The 14,255-nt window shown below is 43.5% G+C and overlaps 1 protein-coding gene across 2 annotated transcripts in view; it reads right to left on the bottom strand.

The window, feature by feature from the left end:
* Nucleotides 1-14,255, bottom strand: part of PAK5 (p21 (RAC1) activated kinase 5) — a 238,303-nt gene that overhangs the window by 93,209 nt on the left and 130,839 nt on the right. The gene's annotated exons all lie outside the window — the stretch shown is intronic.

Genomic DNA, 14,255 nt, shown 5'->3' with positions numbered 1-14,255 from the left:
AGAGGCACAAAAAAGCTAAGTGACTTGCTCCAGGTCTCAAAGTCTGTGGCAGAGCAGGGAATGGAACCCAAGTCTCCCAAGTCCTAGGCTTAACGGCCTAATCACCAGATCATGCTTCCTATTTAAGGAGGACAGTAATGCCTACAGTCCCCCACTAAGATGAAGGCTACATTGCGCAAGACCGTGTACAAACTCACTGAGACACTGCTTGTCCTGGAGCGTTACAGTTCAGCGGGTGAGCGACAGAGCTGGGAACAGAACCCAGACCTTGTTCAAGCAGCCAGTCTGCTCAGCCAATTTTGTGCTTTGGGAGGGGTCACTTTAGCATCCCTCACGTGATCTTCCATTGCTACCAGTCTGGAGGCAAAAGTTCATTTAAAACCATCACAAACTGGTGGTGAACAAAGAAACTGATGGGGAAGATATGTAATTAAAACACACAAATATACTGTATATACATGTCAGGACATTTCACCACTGTATTCTAGACCTCTGATGGCGTGCAATTTTACAAGCAAGCATTTAGGAGGGCTGCATTACTTAATGTGAGGCATTTCAAACCAGTGGCGATAAAAACTCTACAGTACTAGCCTGTTTTCTATATGCCATGATGTCACAGAAGAGCTATTCTGTTTTACTGAGTTTTTACTAAGGGTTATTGGGACTATTTGTCATAGCTCTCCTGTAAAACCTAACAACTGACTTGGCACAGTTCCGCTGTAGAGTCTCACAGCCAGGTGTAAAGTGTTGAAGGTGAACTAAAATAGCTCCTTTCCACCTAAAACTAGCTGATTTCAGGTCTCTTCAGGGCTAGAAGGAAATTTATGTCTTCTAGAAAGCTGGCAATCTGCTCTTTCCAATGGTTTGAAGCTTGTTTTTGGCTCCTCAGGGTTATGAGACACTGCACCTTAAACCTACTGCTAGTGCAGAACTTAATTTGTCCAACCCAGGCCTCAGGCTGTGTGTGTCACTTAGAGGAGGGGAAATAAGGGAACATTATTAAGAACGTAAGAATGGCCATACTGGGTCAGAGCAAGGGTCCATCCAGCCCAGCATCCTGTCTGCCGACAGTGGTCAATGCCAGGTGCCCCAGAGGGAATGAACCTAACAGGTAATGATCAAATGATCTCTCTCCTGCCAGGGACACCATTCCTTACCCATCCTGGCTAATAGCCATTAATGGACTTAACTACATAAATTCATGGAGGTTCTCTTTTAAACCCTGTTATAGTCCTAGCCTTCACAACCTCCTCAGGCAAGGAGTTCCACAGGTTGACGGTGCACTGTGTGAAGAAGAAATTCCTTTTATTTGTTTTAAACCTGCTGCCCATTAATTTCATTTGGTGGCCCCTAGTCCTTATATTATGGGAACAAGTAAATAACTTTTCCTTATTCACTTTCTCCACTCATGATTTTATATACCTCTATCATATCCCCCCTTAGTCTCCTCTTTTCCAAGCTGAAAAGTCCCAGCCTCTTTAATCTCTCCTCATATGGCACCTGTTCCAAACCCCTAATCATTTTAGTTGCCCTTCTGCTAGGTTGCTTAAAATTTAAAAAAAAAAAGGGGCAGGAGGAGTCCAGGATGGTTTGAAGCTACTTGTTGGAGATTTGGAATGTGTACAAGTAAATGGAATATCTGAAGAGCAAATCCCATTAACTCCACCACCCACGGGCACCGAAGGTCTGACAGACAATGGAAGTGCAGCAGGTCACTGAACTGGAGCAGAGTCTCATGGGATTCCACTCCCACCAGCCCTGAAAGAGGTTTTGGGGATGAGGTTAGGGCTGGTCTAGGGAATCCCTAATTACACAGCTCCAACTGCTAAACACCTGTGGGCAGGAGCTGGGTAGAGGGAGAACAGAGAGGGGAGCAGGTGTGACATGCTGTTTGCCCCATGGAGGGAGCAGGCCTTTGCATATGGCACGCAGGAGGAGCACCAAGCTGTCAGAATCAGTTCTGTGTTCAGAAATAATGAAAATCCCAGAACTGCAGATAACAGTGCTTGGTTTGTTTCCCTCTAGAACTCTTGTTCCCCTCCCACCACAAGGTTACTTATTATTCCATCACTTGCAAAACAAGGAAATTTAGCACAGCATCAGCAATTTCAGGCAACAATGTTGCATAAATCAAACAGTATAATAGTGGTCTGTGCAGCCAAATGCTACTTGGGTTGATGTGTACTGATAAACAGGAAACATTTGATTCACCAGCATAGTGTTTTTCATAAAACAAAGCCATTCAATAGATACAATTCTTACTTTAGCTTAAAAGAAAAGACAAAAAACAAAAACAAGAAAACCCCACCATTCCAGATTGCAGAGGCAGCAAGACGAGGGATTGGAGGGATTCTGAAAGAAAAGATTCCTCATGCAAATTAAATTCTGCAGGATTTGTGTGTTTGTACAACACTTCGCACAGTAGCTTCTTGGTCTGTGATTGGGGATCTTAGATGCTGCTGTAATAATCAGGATTTTTTTTAAAGTGATCTTTATACCTCAATTTCATTTTCTTGGTGCTAGTGGTAAAGCTGAGCAAAAAAATGAGTGAATAAAAAGACCCTGATCTAGCACACTTCAGTGTGTGCTTGCTTTCCTGGACCAGGGTCTGTGAATAACATTCACCACCATGATTTTAAGACAGATATATGTACGCTGCATATACACACACAGAGGATGTAAGGGACTAATAGCCAGCAACATTCTGAAAGTTAAAGGTGGTGTTTAAAGATAGTTCTAAGAAGTTTCAGCATTGCTTTAGGGCAGTTATGGTACCAGAACTCAGCTTCAGCTCTGTGTACATATCAGAAACAAGCAGAATTGTTACCAGGGGCGGCTCCAGGCCCCAGCACGCCAAGCGCATGCTTGGGGCGGCATGCTGCGGGGGGCGCTCTGCCGGTCACCGGGAGGGCAGCAGACGGCTCCGGTGGACCTCCTGCAGGCATGCCTACAGAGGGTCCGCTGGTCCCGCGCCTCCGGTGGACCTCCCGCAAGCACGCCTGTGGAGGGTCCGCTGGTCCCGCAGCTCTGGTGGTCCATCAAAGCCACGGGACCACCGGACCCTCCGCAGGCACGCCTGCGGGATGTCCACCGGAGCGCCTGCCGCCCTCCCGGCAACCGGTAGAGCGCCCCCTGTGGCATGCCGCCCTGCTTGGGGCAGCAAAATGTCTAGAGCCGCCCCTGATTGTTACCAGTTAGTTTTGAGATGACAGGTCTAATCTAAAGTCTACTCAAATCCATGAGAGTTCTCTCATTCAGTTCAATGGATTTTGGATCAGGCCCTTTGAGGGTCTTGTCTGGCTTCCATTGAAGGCAGTGGCAACATTCTCATTAATTTAGGATTTCTGTACATCTACAGTTGTGAAGGCTTCACAATTCAGTCCCTGGGGGAGGGGATAAGCACTAGTGTGCATGCCGGTGTAGGCTCCATTAACCCCCTATCAATGAACATTCCTGGCACTCGTCCCCTTCACCTCAGCTCACAGAAGGAGCGGGAAGTCACAAGCTTCATACAACACCGATATGACCTTGATAGGTAGGACAGCTGTGTGATTACTGCATAGTGTGTCACTTGGCAGCTAGTACTGAAGTGTTGCTCCCCCTGCAGCTCCTTATGGGGGAGTTTTGGCCAGTGGATCTGCACAGTCACAGACCAAGTGGCCTTTGCCCTTGTTCCTTCCCTTGCTCCCACACATGGAGCCAATTGCCTACCTTGCCGTGGACAGATCTTCACTACTACGCAGCCTCTGTGGCCTGCCCTTTAAGATGCAACAATACACCAGTTCTACCCTTGCTTTCGAGACCGTGCATAGCCACACGAGGTCAGGCAGAACTGGCTCCCAACTGTTTAAAGAAATGGAAAGCTAACACAGAGCCCTTCCTGACACAGATGTTCCGCTGATCATTTAGTGTCATCAGCTCTGCATAACTCAGCAGAGGAGTTCATTACAGGCACACCACACACAGGTAGCCTGACAATGTCCATTAAACTACTAAACCCAAATACAATGGGGCTAGAGTCTGCCTTCACTTACACCCTATGCAACCCCATTGGACTTCTAAAGGCATCCAGTAGCTTGTCTTGATTTTAGCAATACTGGCAGCATCTAGGTACTCTTAAATTATGTCCAGCTTCTTCGTGATGAAAGCAGCAATAAGCCCTGCCTGGCTTTTCATGTGATTATGCCAAGCATGCTGTACTTTATAATACAGTAGTAGTGCTAATAATATAGTTCATTGCCTTCAGCATACTATTTCTCCTTAGTATGCATCAGCTGAAGGCTTTAGACCAAAGTAATATCATCTCCTCCCATGTGTTTATTAACTGCAGTCTGTGCCGGAAAGGAACTGAATCACAAGCCACAGTAAAGCCCAAGGGCTCAATTCTCCCACGTAGGATAGGATAGATGTAACTCAGATTGAAGTGAGTGGAAGTTACTCATTCTGCTTGGGGAGAGTCAGGGTCTGAATTTTTAGTATCAGCCATATATGATGAAGCTGTCAAGTGGACCTACCCTTTGTAAAGTGTTATTCAAAACTCAGTCATTCAATATATTAACTCATTTGTTAGAGCCAAAAGACAGACAATAAGATGGTTACAAAGGAACAGAACAGGGGTTATTTGGTCCCTAGTGGTAATTTGCTTCCTATATAGGAACTGATTTATTGGCCCATGCCTCCTTTGTAACATTATGAAAAAAGCTCTTATCTATTGGACATTCAGGGGCAAAATTTTGCTTCCATTTACACCCATGCAGCCCCAATGAGAGCAGAGTTAAGCCTCTACTGTAATACTGCAGTCGCTCATACTTCCCCTGCCACTTATCTTCAAAATCTGCAACAACTTCTGCTTCCGAGGCATTGCTGAATGTGCTGCTAGTGCCCAAGGCTCTAATTCATGAGCAGCGTTGATGTGAATGTTATCTGCTAGGTCATTCCAGTGACTCAATTGCTTTCCAAATGGCTTGATCCAACTCTCATTGGACTTCAGTGGGAGTCAGAATTGGCCCTAGGACTTGATTGCTCTCACCTAGAGCCTCTGGAGAAAAAAATATCTATCTAGAATTGTGTTCTTCTTTTTCCTTTTGTTGCTTTCAAAAGGAAAACAATCTCCATTTCTATGTATTTGCTGTAATCATGTACCTAAACACACATATATGTAATAGGCTATTTAAAATGGATGTTCATACTTTAACTTTGTAATAGAAAACCTAGTAGAGAAAGCCTGAGTGGCTATTCTTTTGTAATAAGACTAGCTAAAGGAAAAGGGCCATCAGTGAAATACCTGCTTTGCATCTGGTTTACATAACTAGTGTTTGCACATTAGCACTTTTACATGTTTAATGTGCCAAGTATTATGTGGTAAGGATAATATGCAATTGGACAATAAGAAAGTTCAGAAAATACTCATTACATATATTGGACCCATTTTAGAGCCACATGACATTCTAAACATATGCAGAGTTGTCACTCCATTAAATTGGGCAGGAGAAATTCTCACTGAGAATAAGCATTTGTGAAAGCTATCACACGACATGATTGTTCTCAGCTTCCTCTGTTTGCTGCCAGTACCTCCCCTCTTGAAAAGGAAAATCAAGGCTCATCCATTTTAATGTGCTTCCCTTACTCAACATATTGTAAACCCTAACAAAGGCGGACTTGAGGCTGTTTGTTGTGAACTGCTAGTAAAAATTCAGTTAAAAAAAAAAGCATTAAGACTGACATTTCTGACTTGGAAGCCCAAAGAGCAAGTGTCTGTAAATAAAGTCTTCCTTAATTATGAATATATGAATTGTTTAGTGTTAAATAATGGTACATTCAGAGATGAAGTATTCAGTAGGACATATGAATAGTTTGTTGCAATCAGTTAGCAGCTATTTTCTCATTTAGAGAGACAAAGTTACATTACATACAAATAATCAGAACTCCGGTATTTGAAATGGTCTACTAAACTGCTACAGGAAACAAGATATTTTCTCTTTAGCTTGAGGATAGTAATTTAATAGATGCCGATGGAAAGCTGAGGCAAATGCTCTGCACACTTGGTAATCAGAACAAAGAAATTGGATCACAGGGAAAAAATCCCAAACAAACAATGATCTTTGATACCCTGTTGGAGTCAAACTTAAACTCTCCAGTTTTTAAGGGAACATAATAGTATCTGCTTTCTTTGTGTTTATTTCACAGGAGCAGGAGCGAGTCAAGAAGCCATGTGGATGTTCCACTCTGCACATTCTACCATCTTCCAGTCCAAGTCTCTCTATTTATCCAAGGTGATTGAGTTTCATGGCTTCTACCACCAGTTTGCCACCTTAGATCGCCCCTTAAGAACTACTTCAGCTCCTGCCCTTCTCTTTAGCTTGAAGTCTTTAGCTTGGAAACCTAAGGAAGATGACATCACATATCTCCCACTCCCCTTACTACTACCTGTTACTTTTTCCACCTCCCCAGTCTTGCAGGCACCGAACTCTCACCTAGTCTCTACTTCTAATCCTTCCACTTCACCCCTTGACCATAGGCCCCTGCATCCTCAGATACCAGAACCACCTGTCTCTCCAATTATTGCCCCATCTCCTTTCACCTCTTACCTCACTGAATGGGCCACTGAGCGCTAAGTTCCTCTTATCTCCATCCTAGATCTTCTCATCTGGCTTGTGCTCCCATCACTCCTCTGAAGCTACTCTTAACAGCAGAACGAAACTCTTCCTGGCTACATCTCTGGACCATATTTCATCTGCCTCATCCTGGCCACTGCTTTTTTCCTCTGACATCCAGTCCTCCCCTTGTCTTTCTCTCCTAGTACTCAGACCTCTGTCCATTTTCAGTGTCTCCTCCTCCCTTTGAGCACTTTCTCTTCTCCCTTTTTCTCTGGATGATCTCACCTGAGCTCCTTGGGGGCAAGGTCTGCCATTTGCTATACATGTGTACAGTGATGTGTATGATGGGCCCCGGCCTGGCTGAAGTAGTAGGGCACACAGGGATAGCCCCAACACCATGCAAGAGGCGTGAAGGGGCGCTTACTAGCATAACCCACTCAATAGGGCAGCAGCTATAACGATGGGGAGATGGGTTGCAGTCTCACTTCTTGCCCGGAGTTGCTGGATGGATTTTGCCATCTTACTCCCCTCCCCTCACTTTAGTTGTATAGAGCCCAATTACTCAGGCTTGATGTGAGCTGAGTGAACGGCACCTTTCATGAATTAAGATCTTCCATGTGGGATCACGTGCCATTGTATTTATCATCTCAGTTTCTTTTTTTTTGCCATCAGGTATTTAACCCAGTATTTCCCAGAGTATGGGGTGAGTCTCCTTGGGGAGCAGGCCTGAAGGATTAACATAGTGGGTAATACCGACAAGCCTCAATTGTTCTTCAAAGTCTCAGCTTTTATTAAGGAGAGTCTCAAGCTGTTATGGTCACAGATAAAATCTTCAAAATCTGAAGGCAGTGTCACTGCTGCAGACAATCCTTCTGAGTCTGCTGAGAGACTGAAATGCCAAGAGCTTGAAATGTTAGCTCTGAGGTTTCAACTTCTCCTTCATTTCACTGGATTCCTCAGATGCCAGCGATACTTTAAGTCCATGCTTTTAGCTACATGCTTTGCTGGGCGATGAAATGAGAGGAAAAGAAGTTTCATATTATGATGAGCTATACCAGCATTTCCCAGAGCAAGTGAGTGTGAATGCCTGGAGGATGGCTTGTTGGGGAGTGTGAAAGGTATATAGGCCTTTTCTGACAAATGACAGGGCTTCAAGGGAAGTGCAATTGATTTTCATTTCTCTGCAGGCTCAGCTTTCAAAAAAGTTTCTCTCAAACTGGCTTAACCAATGGTTGTAGGTAGGTGGTGTCTCATTATACTATTCCTACAATTGAATAGGTTGTAAGTGCTTTTAATCCCCATCCATAGTTTTCCAGGAAAGATTAACAGAACCTTGGACTCCCTAAAGTTAATAGGATGGTTCTCAGGGTATCCAGGACTGAGAATCACCTTGGTTCTCTCCCGCCTTTCCAGTGAGAAGTCTTGTCTATGCTTAGCTAGCTATCAGTTCCCTGACACCGCCAGCCCATCAGCCACTCAAGCACTCGCCTCTGGAGGCCTTACTTTGCCGTGCAGTTAAACAATAGGTGTGCCCCAGTCCAAGTCCTTGTGAAGCATTCCCCTGTGAGCTTCAGCCCCTGACACTAGCTACTCGAACATCCATTTTGCTGCCCCGAAAGGAGTAGTGTACACATCAGCTTCCAAGATTCAGCTCAGGACCAGCATTTTACTTAACATCACAGCACTGAGATATATTTATAGTGAACACAAGAGTAAGTTTGTTATCAAAGACTCGAGATTCATGAGATAGTGAGGAAGGATATTGGAAACAGATGGGTACCTATAAAACAATCATAACACTTTCTAGAAAGTGAACTTAACCTGTTAAACATCTTTAGCCAGAAAGTTCTCTCATCCAAACCTTTCCTCAGAGTTTTCAACCAAGGTTGGTTGAGATCCAGTTATCATTAACAAAGATCCATTTGCTTCTTAGCTGCAGGATTATGGGGTGTTTGCTTTGCTTTATATATTATACCCCTAAAGTTCATTGCCTTTGTGCACAGCCAGGATAACCACGCAGGGCTTGTTTTTTTTTCCCTGTGTGCTGCTTCCCGGTTGACTTTGTATGTAAATAAGTATCCATTGTGTTGGCTTACAAGGCTCAATTTACAAGCAGATAAGTGAACAGACATCTCATCTGAGGGGAAAAAAACTGTTTTACACCACTGCTAGTGACTGATACCTTGAATGTGTTTATTTATATAGATATAGTGACAAAGTTCCTCCTCTGCCTTGATAGGTCCTGCACTTATTGGCGGATTTGCTCACCTCAGAGGTTCACAGCAGCCCTCAGATGGCCAATTTTGCCACTGGCTCAAACCTGCCATTCACTCAGCTAACCTTATCACTGGCCAGCCTGGGGGAAAAGGAGGAGAACAATCCCTGCAGTCTCTGTTGTCCCACCTAGTGGGTCGGGGACAGGCCAGAGACCTTCTCCTCTGATATGACTCAGTCCAGGTCAACTCCTCATGTGTCAAATAGGGAGCTGGGGAATAGGGGTAACCCAGGCCTGCTCTCTACTCCAGGTTCCAGCCCAGGGCCCTGTGGATCGCAGCCGTCTACGATGTCTCCTGTAACAGCTGTGTGACAACTACAACTCCCTGGGCCACTTCCCCAGGACCTCCTCCAGCACCTTCTTTGTCCTCACTGCAGGACCTTCTTCCTGATGGCATTTATATTCCTCAGTCCTCCAGCAGCCCGTCCTCTTCACTTCCAGCTCCTTACATGCCTCACCCTAACTGAAGGGAGGTCTTTCTTTTTAACTTGATTAGCCTACCTGCCTTAATTGGTTCTAGTAGCTTCCTAATTGGCTCCAGGTGTCCTAATTGGCCTGCTTGCCTTAACTGGTTCTAGCAGGTTCCTGATTGTTCTGGAATAGTCCCTGTTATCTTACCCAGGGAAAAGAGACCTGCTTAATCTGGGGCTAATGTATCTACTTTCCACTACTCTCCTGTAGCCATCTGGCCTGATCCTGTCACAGTACATTATTTATATATATATTTTTAAACAAACACACCCCTCCTTTCCTTGTATCTGTACACACATTTCATACTATGAAAGACTAGTGACACACTGGGGGTTTTCATCTGAAACCTCACATAATGTTCTTTGGTGAACTAAAATGTGTTACAGACTCAAAATTTTAAATTAAAAATTGGTTAAGTATAGCAAGTAAGTAATAGGTGGAGATACACCAATCTCCTAGAACTGGAAGGGACCTTGAAAGGTCATCAAGCCCAGACCCCTGCCTTCACTAGCAGGACCAAGTACTGATTTTTGCCCCAGATCCCTAAGTGGCCCCCTCAAGGATTGAACTCACAACACTGGGTTTAGTAAGCCAATGTGCAAACCACTAAGCTATCCCTCCCTCCAAAATTTGCACTGCAACAAAGAGACAGCTGCTCTCAGCTCAGAAAGATGTACATGAGAATGCAGTTGGAATGGAGTTTACTGAGATGAATCAATGTATGGGATTCATAAAGTTACTGAATTATTTTAATGCAATGTTCTGTACAGATTAAGGTAACCATACTCAAATTTTTGGCACAAGTTCAGAACATATAGCCAGGCTTGTTCTAGCTCTCCGGACTCTTCAATCACAGCATAAGCAGATGGTCATAGAGGAACCATGTCCATTTATTTTCCTCAAATCAGATGCCTTCCATTTCTCAAATCATCTTGTCACTTCATTTTGTCTGCATGCCCTCATCGTTTAATGGCACAGCTTTGATTTGAGTACATTGCCCTTTAGCGTTCTTAGTCACTACCAGTCATTTAGTTCACTATATTTATTCCCTCTGCCTTTCTAAATAATTGTTTTAAATGCTTGTTCTGTTGTCCCACCGTAACTCACCTCCTGGTTTACAATCACAATACAATGGCCATGCCAACCACATACTGTGCTCTCCATCTGCTTTCCACTAATGCTTTTCCTGTTAGCCCTGTGTTTATCTACACAGTGGTCTGCTAGGTGATCCTCAAGGTAAAGTTTTCTGTATATTATGGCTACTCTCACTAGCTTAGTGAGTCAGAAAAATTGGAAGTGGTATCATTTAGCACCATACCCATAAATCTATTGGGTTACTAAACCGACACCAAGCTTTTATCCCTCTAACCCAAAGGGAAGGGTTTGCTAGGCTGTGCTCAGGAAATGTTTCAGAGAATACAATAACAGGTGAGAAATGGACATGGTATAGATACTGTGCAACTGGAATGGTGAAAAGAGAGTGAACATGGATAAATATTTATTGGCAGACATGCCCACTGTGTGCTAGGCCTGGGTAGTCTCTGCTCAAAAGGACCTCATGAGCTAGAGGCAGAGGTCAAGGAATGGGGAACAACAATAGATTTGTATATAATGTACCAACATGATTCACTACAAGCAGCACAGCAGATGTTAGGTTCTCTCCCCTGACCACATTTTATATCCTTAAGCCTAAGGATGAGCTCAGGAGTCGCTGTCTCCGACAGGTTGGGTGGAAGACGGTACAGAGGCAATTGTCTGACAAAGAGGTGGATTGGCGAAGCAGAGGGGACAAAGGCAGCACAAAGCTCAGCAAGGGAGAATACGCAAGGAGGGACATTTATGTCAAGTTTTGAAGGTGGTGGTAAGAAGCCAAAATTGATCCAATATCAGATGAGAAGCCAGTGACGGGATTCATGAAGGGGAGTGATGTGATCAAACAGACATGCAAGGAAGAGATGAGTAGCAGCACCATTTTGCTTAGACTGTAGCATGTGGAACAAGATTAGTTTACCCTGTCAGGTCATATATCTACTCACTCAGCTTCCCCTTCTTAGCTTCCTGTCGGTGTGCTTTCACATTCAACATGGCTCAAGTAACACCCCTGCTTGGAGTCTGGTTTACTGGACACACAATAAGTACAAGTAGTTCCTCCTCTAGGTCACAAAACATCAGTCGTTTATGCTCCTTTGCATTTAGTCCTCTCTCTTTACTTCTCCCCTTGAAGCATGGCCTCAGCCCCTTTAAATCTCTAAAGTCTGTCAGCCCTCTGCCACAGAAGGACCTACCTGGCCCACATGAAGAAACCCACATATGACTTTGCTGTTCGCAAAAGCCAACTCTGCAACTGGCTTCCTGGGGATCAGAAACAAAGCACTTACTGGAAAGTGTTCACTGTGTGGATTCATTGGTGTCAACACACAGCTGGTTGCTTTCAGTAGAGGTGTTTCACTCGCCTGTAGTGAGTGTACCATGGATTTATATAGCAGGATTATATTTTCTGTCTTCTCTATCCATTTCTTAATTATTCCCAACATTTGTAGTTTTGACTGCCGCTGCACATTGAGTGGATGTTTTCATAGAACTATCCACAATGATTCTAAGATCTTTCTTGAGTGGTAACAGCTAATTTAGACCCCATCATTTTATATGTATAGTTGGAACTGTGTTTTCCAATGTGCATTACTTTGCATTTATCAACATGAAACTTCATCTCTGACTTTGTGCCCAGTCACCCAGTTTTGTGAGATCCCTTTGTAACTCTTCAGTCTGGGTTGGACTCAACTATCTGAGTAATTTTGTATCTGCAAATTTTGCCACCTCACTGTTTACCCCTTTTTTCCAGATCAGTGTCCATCTTCTATAGGAATCCAATTTTAAGCTGAGCTAGGACTAGTTTGATGCACAGATCACTTCACAGTAGCAGCTCTGAGCAGAGTACTCTGCAGCAGTGATAGAATTGCTGAAGACAATTCTTTGTAATATCCATGCAGAGTACAGTTCTTGGGTTAACCATCTGAACCATCAGGGCAGCACACAAGAGCAAGTTTATTAAACAGTGGTTCATATAGACAGCCAAATACACTAGTCCTCTGATCTGGAGTGACTTCTGAATAGTTTGTGTGTGGACTTTCAGTTCTTATTAGGCTGTCAGTGGTCTGGGATCTGGCTAGTTGAGCTGCTCTCCCTCCCCCCACCCATTGCGTGGTACTACTGCAGTTGCAAGTGGGGTGCTCAAACTCATCATAACAGGGCAGACAATAGAGCAACGATGAGCAGCCAGAGGTGGAGATGAACTAAGCCCTGATCCAACCACATGCATAACTGTTTGCAGAAGAAGTTAATGAGGTAGTCACATGCTTAAAGTTAAGTGTTGGTAGGATCAAAGCCTGATTTCCTTATTGGAGATAAACAGTGGCTTGATTCAGATTCTATTTACCTGGACAATTAGTTATCTTTTTCTTGTTCTTTCTCCTGGATTCTGTGTATTTTAAATATTTGCAAATTACTATTGGTAGAACTGCTTTAAAGCATGCAAAAAAAGTTAGTTTAAATCAGAATTCCTATGCTCTGGCTGAGTTTATCACAGTAGAAAATATGTTTGGATGTGCATTTCCATGGCACTCATTTTTCCAGAGGCAACTGATGTATTGCTTTAGAAACATTTTCATATATTCATGCATCATTTAGAATTCATACAATGCAGCTCCTTAACATGCTAATACAAATTCACCACGATTACCTGAAATGTGAAGTGGCTGTTCACTATGTTCACATGTGAGGTAAACTAAAGAGTTACAGATTGTGTCAGATGATTTAATGCACGGGGAAGAAAAAGGCAATATGGGCAAGTCCCTCTAAGCATAAACCTCCTCACAGCCGCTTGAAATATTCGACATTTGCTTCCCATTATTAATCTGCCCCCTCATCTGGGTATAAAAATTCACCCATACTGCTCCATTTCTTCTACCTTCATCACTACCTGAATGAGATTTTGTAGCAGGTCTTTGCTGTGAGTAGAATGTACTTCATCTTTCATGTACTAGGACTACAGGATGGCTGTAAGAAGATTTGAATTTCAAATATTAGTACATTTCATGCTCTTCAAGAGTAATCACATATGGTAATTATTTATGTATTAAAACTGGGCAAAAAATTCAAAACATTTTCCACCAATATTTACGCACATAAAGTGATCGGTTTACACTTCTGTGTTTACTTTCTATGAATATTTTCAGAAGTGAATTTACTAGCAAGAGCAGCAAAGAATCCTGTGGCACCTTATAGACTAACAGATGTTTTGCAGCATGAGCTTTCGTGGGTGAATACCCACTTCTTCGGATGCAAGTGGGTATTCACCCACGAAAGCTCATGCTGCAAAACGTCTGTTAGTCTATAAGGTGCCACAGGATTCTTTGCTGCTTTTACAGAACCAGACTAACACGGCTACCCCTCTGATACTTACTAGCAAGAATGTCTGATGAAGCAGTGAATATTAAGCAATATTGAAGAACATGCGGAAAATGAATGCTGAATTTGTTTGCATTAGGTTTCCAATGGCAATACTCTTAAAGAGTTTGGTTCACCCAGAGTCACAAATCCCACAATGTGTGCGTTCCTTAATACTTCATGTCTGCAAGAAGATGACCAAGCTACTTCCAACACCACTATGCTTGCAACCCTACCGTCCACCCCTTTTTCCAGATCATCCATAAATATTTAACAGGCCTAATAGGGAACCTTTAGCCACAAAGTTAACAGCAGAGTGCCAGGTGTCATGACGACAATTGACCATTCACTCCTGTCTCAGCCAATTTCTGATCCACGACTTCACCTCGCACTAGGACTTACTTCCTTAGTAGCCTCTTGTGAGGGACTATGTCCACATTTCTGCATGTTCAAGGCCAAAATTTTCA

Source organism: Mauremys mutica, chromosome 3 (genome assembly GCF_020497125.1).
Source record: "Mauremys mutica isolate MM-2020 ecotype Southern chromosome 3, ASM2049712v1, whole genome shotgun sequence".
NCBI classification, from domain to species: domain Eukaryota; kingdom Metazoa; phylum Chordata; order Testudines; family Geoemydidae; genus Mauremys; species Mauremys mutica.
The sequence above is the reverse complement of the archived record's forward strand: the minus strand, read 5'-3'. Positions and strand labels throughout refer to the sequence as shown.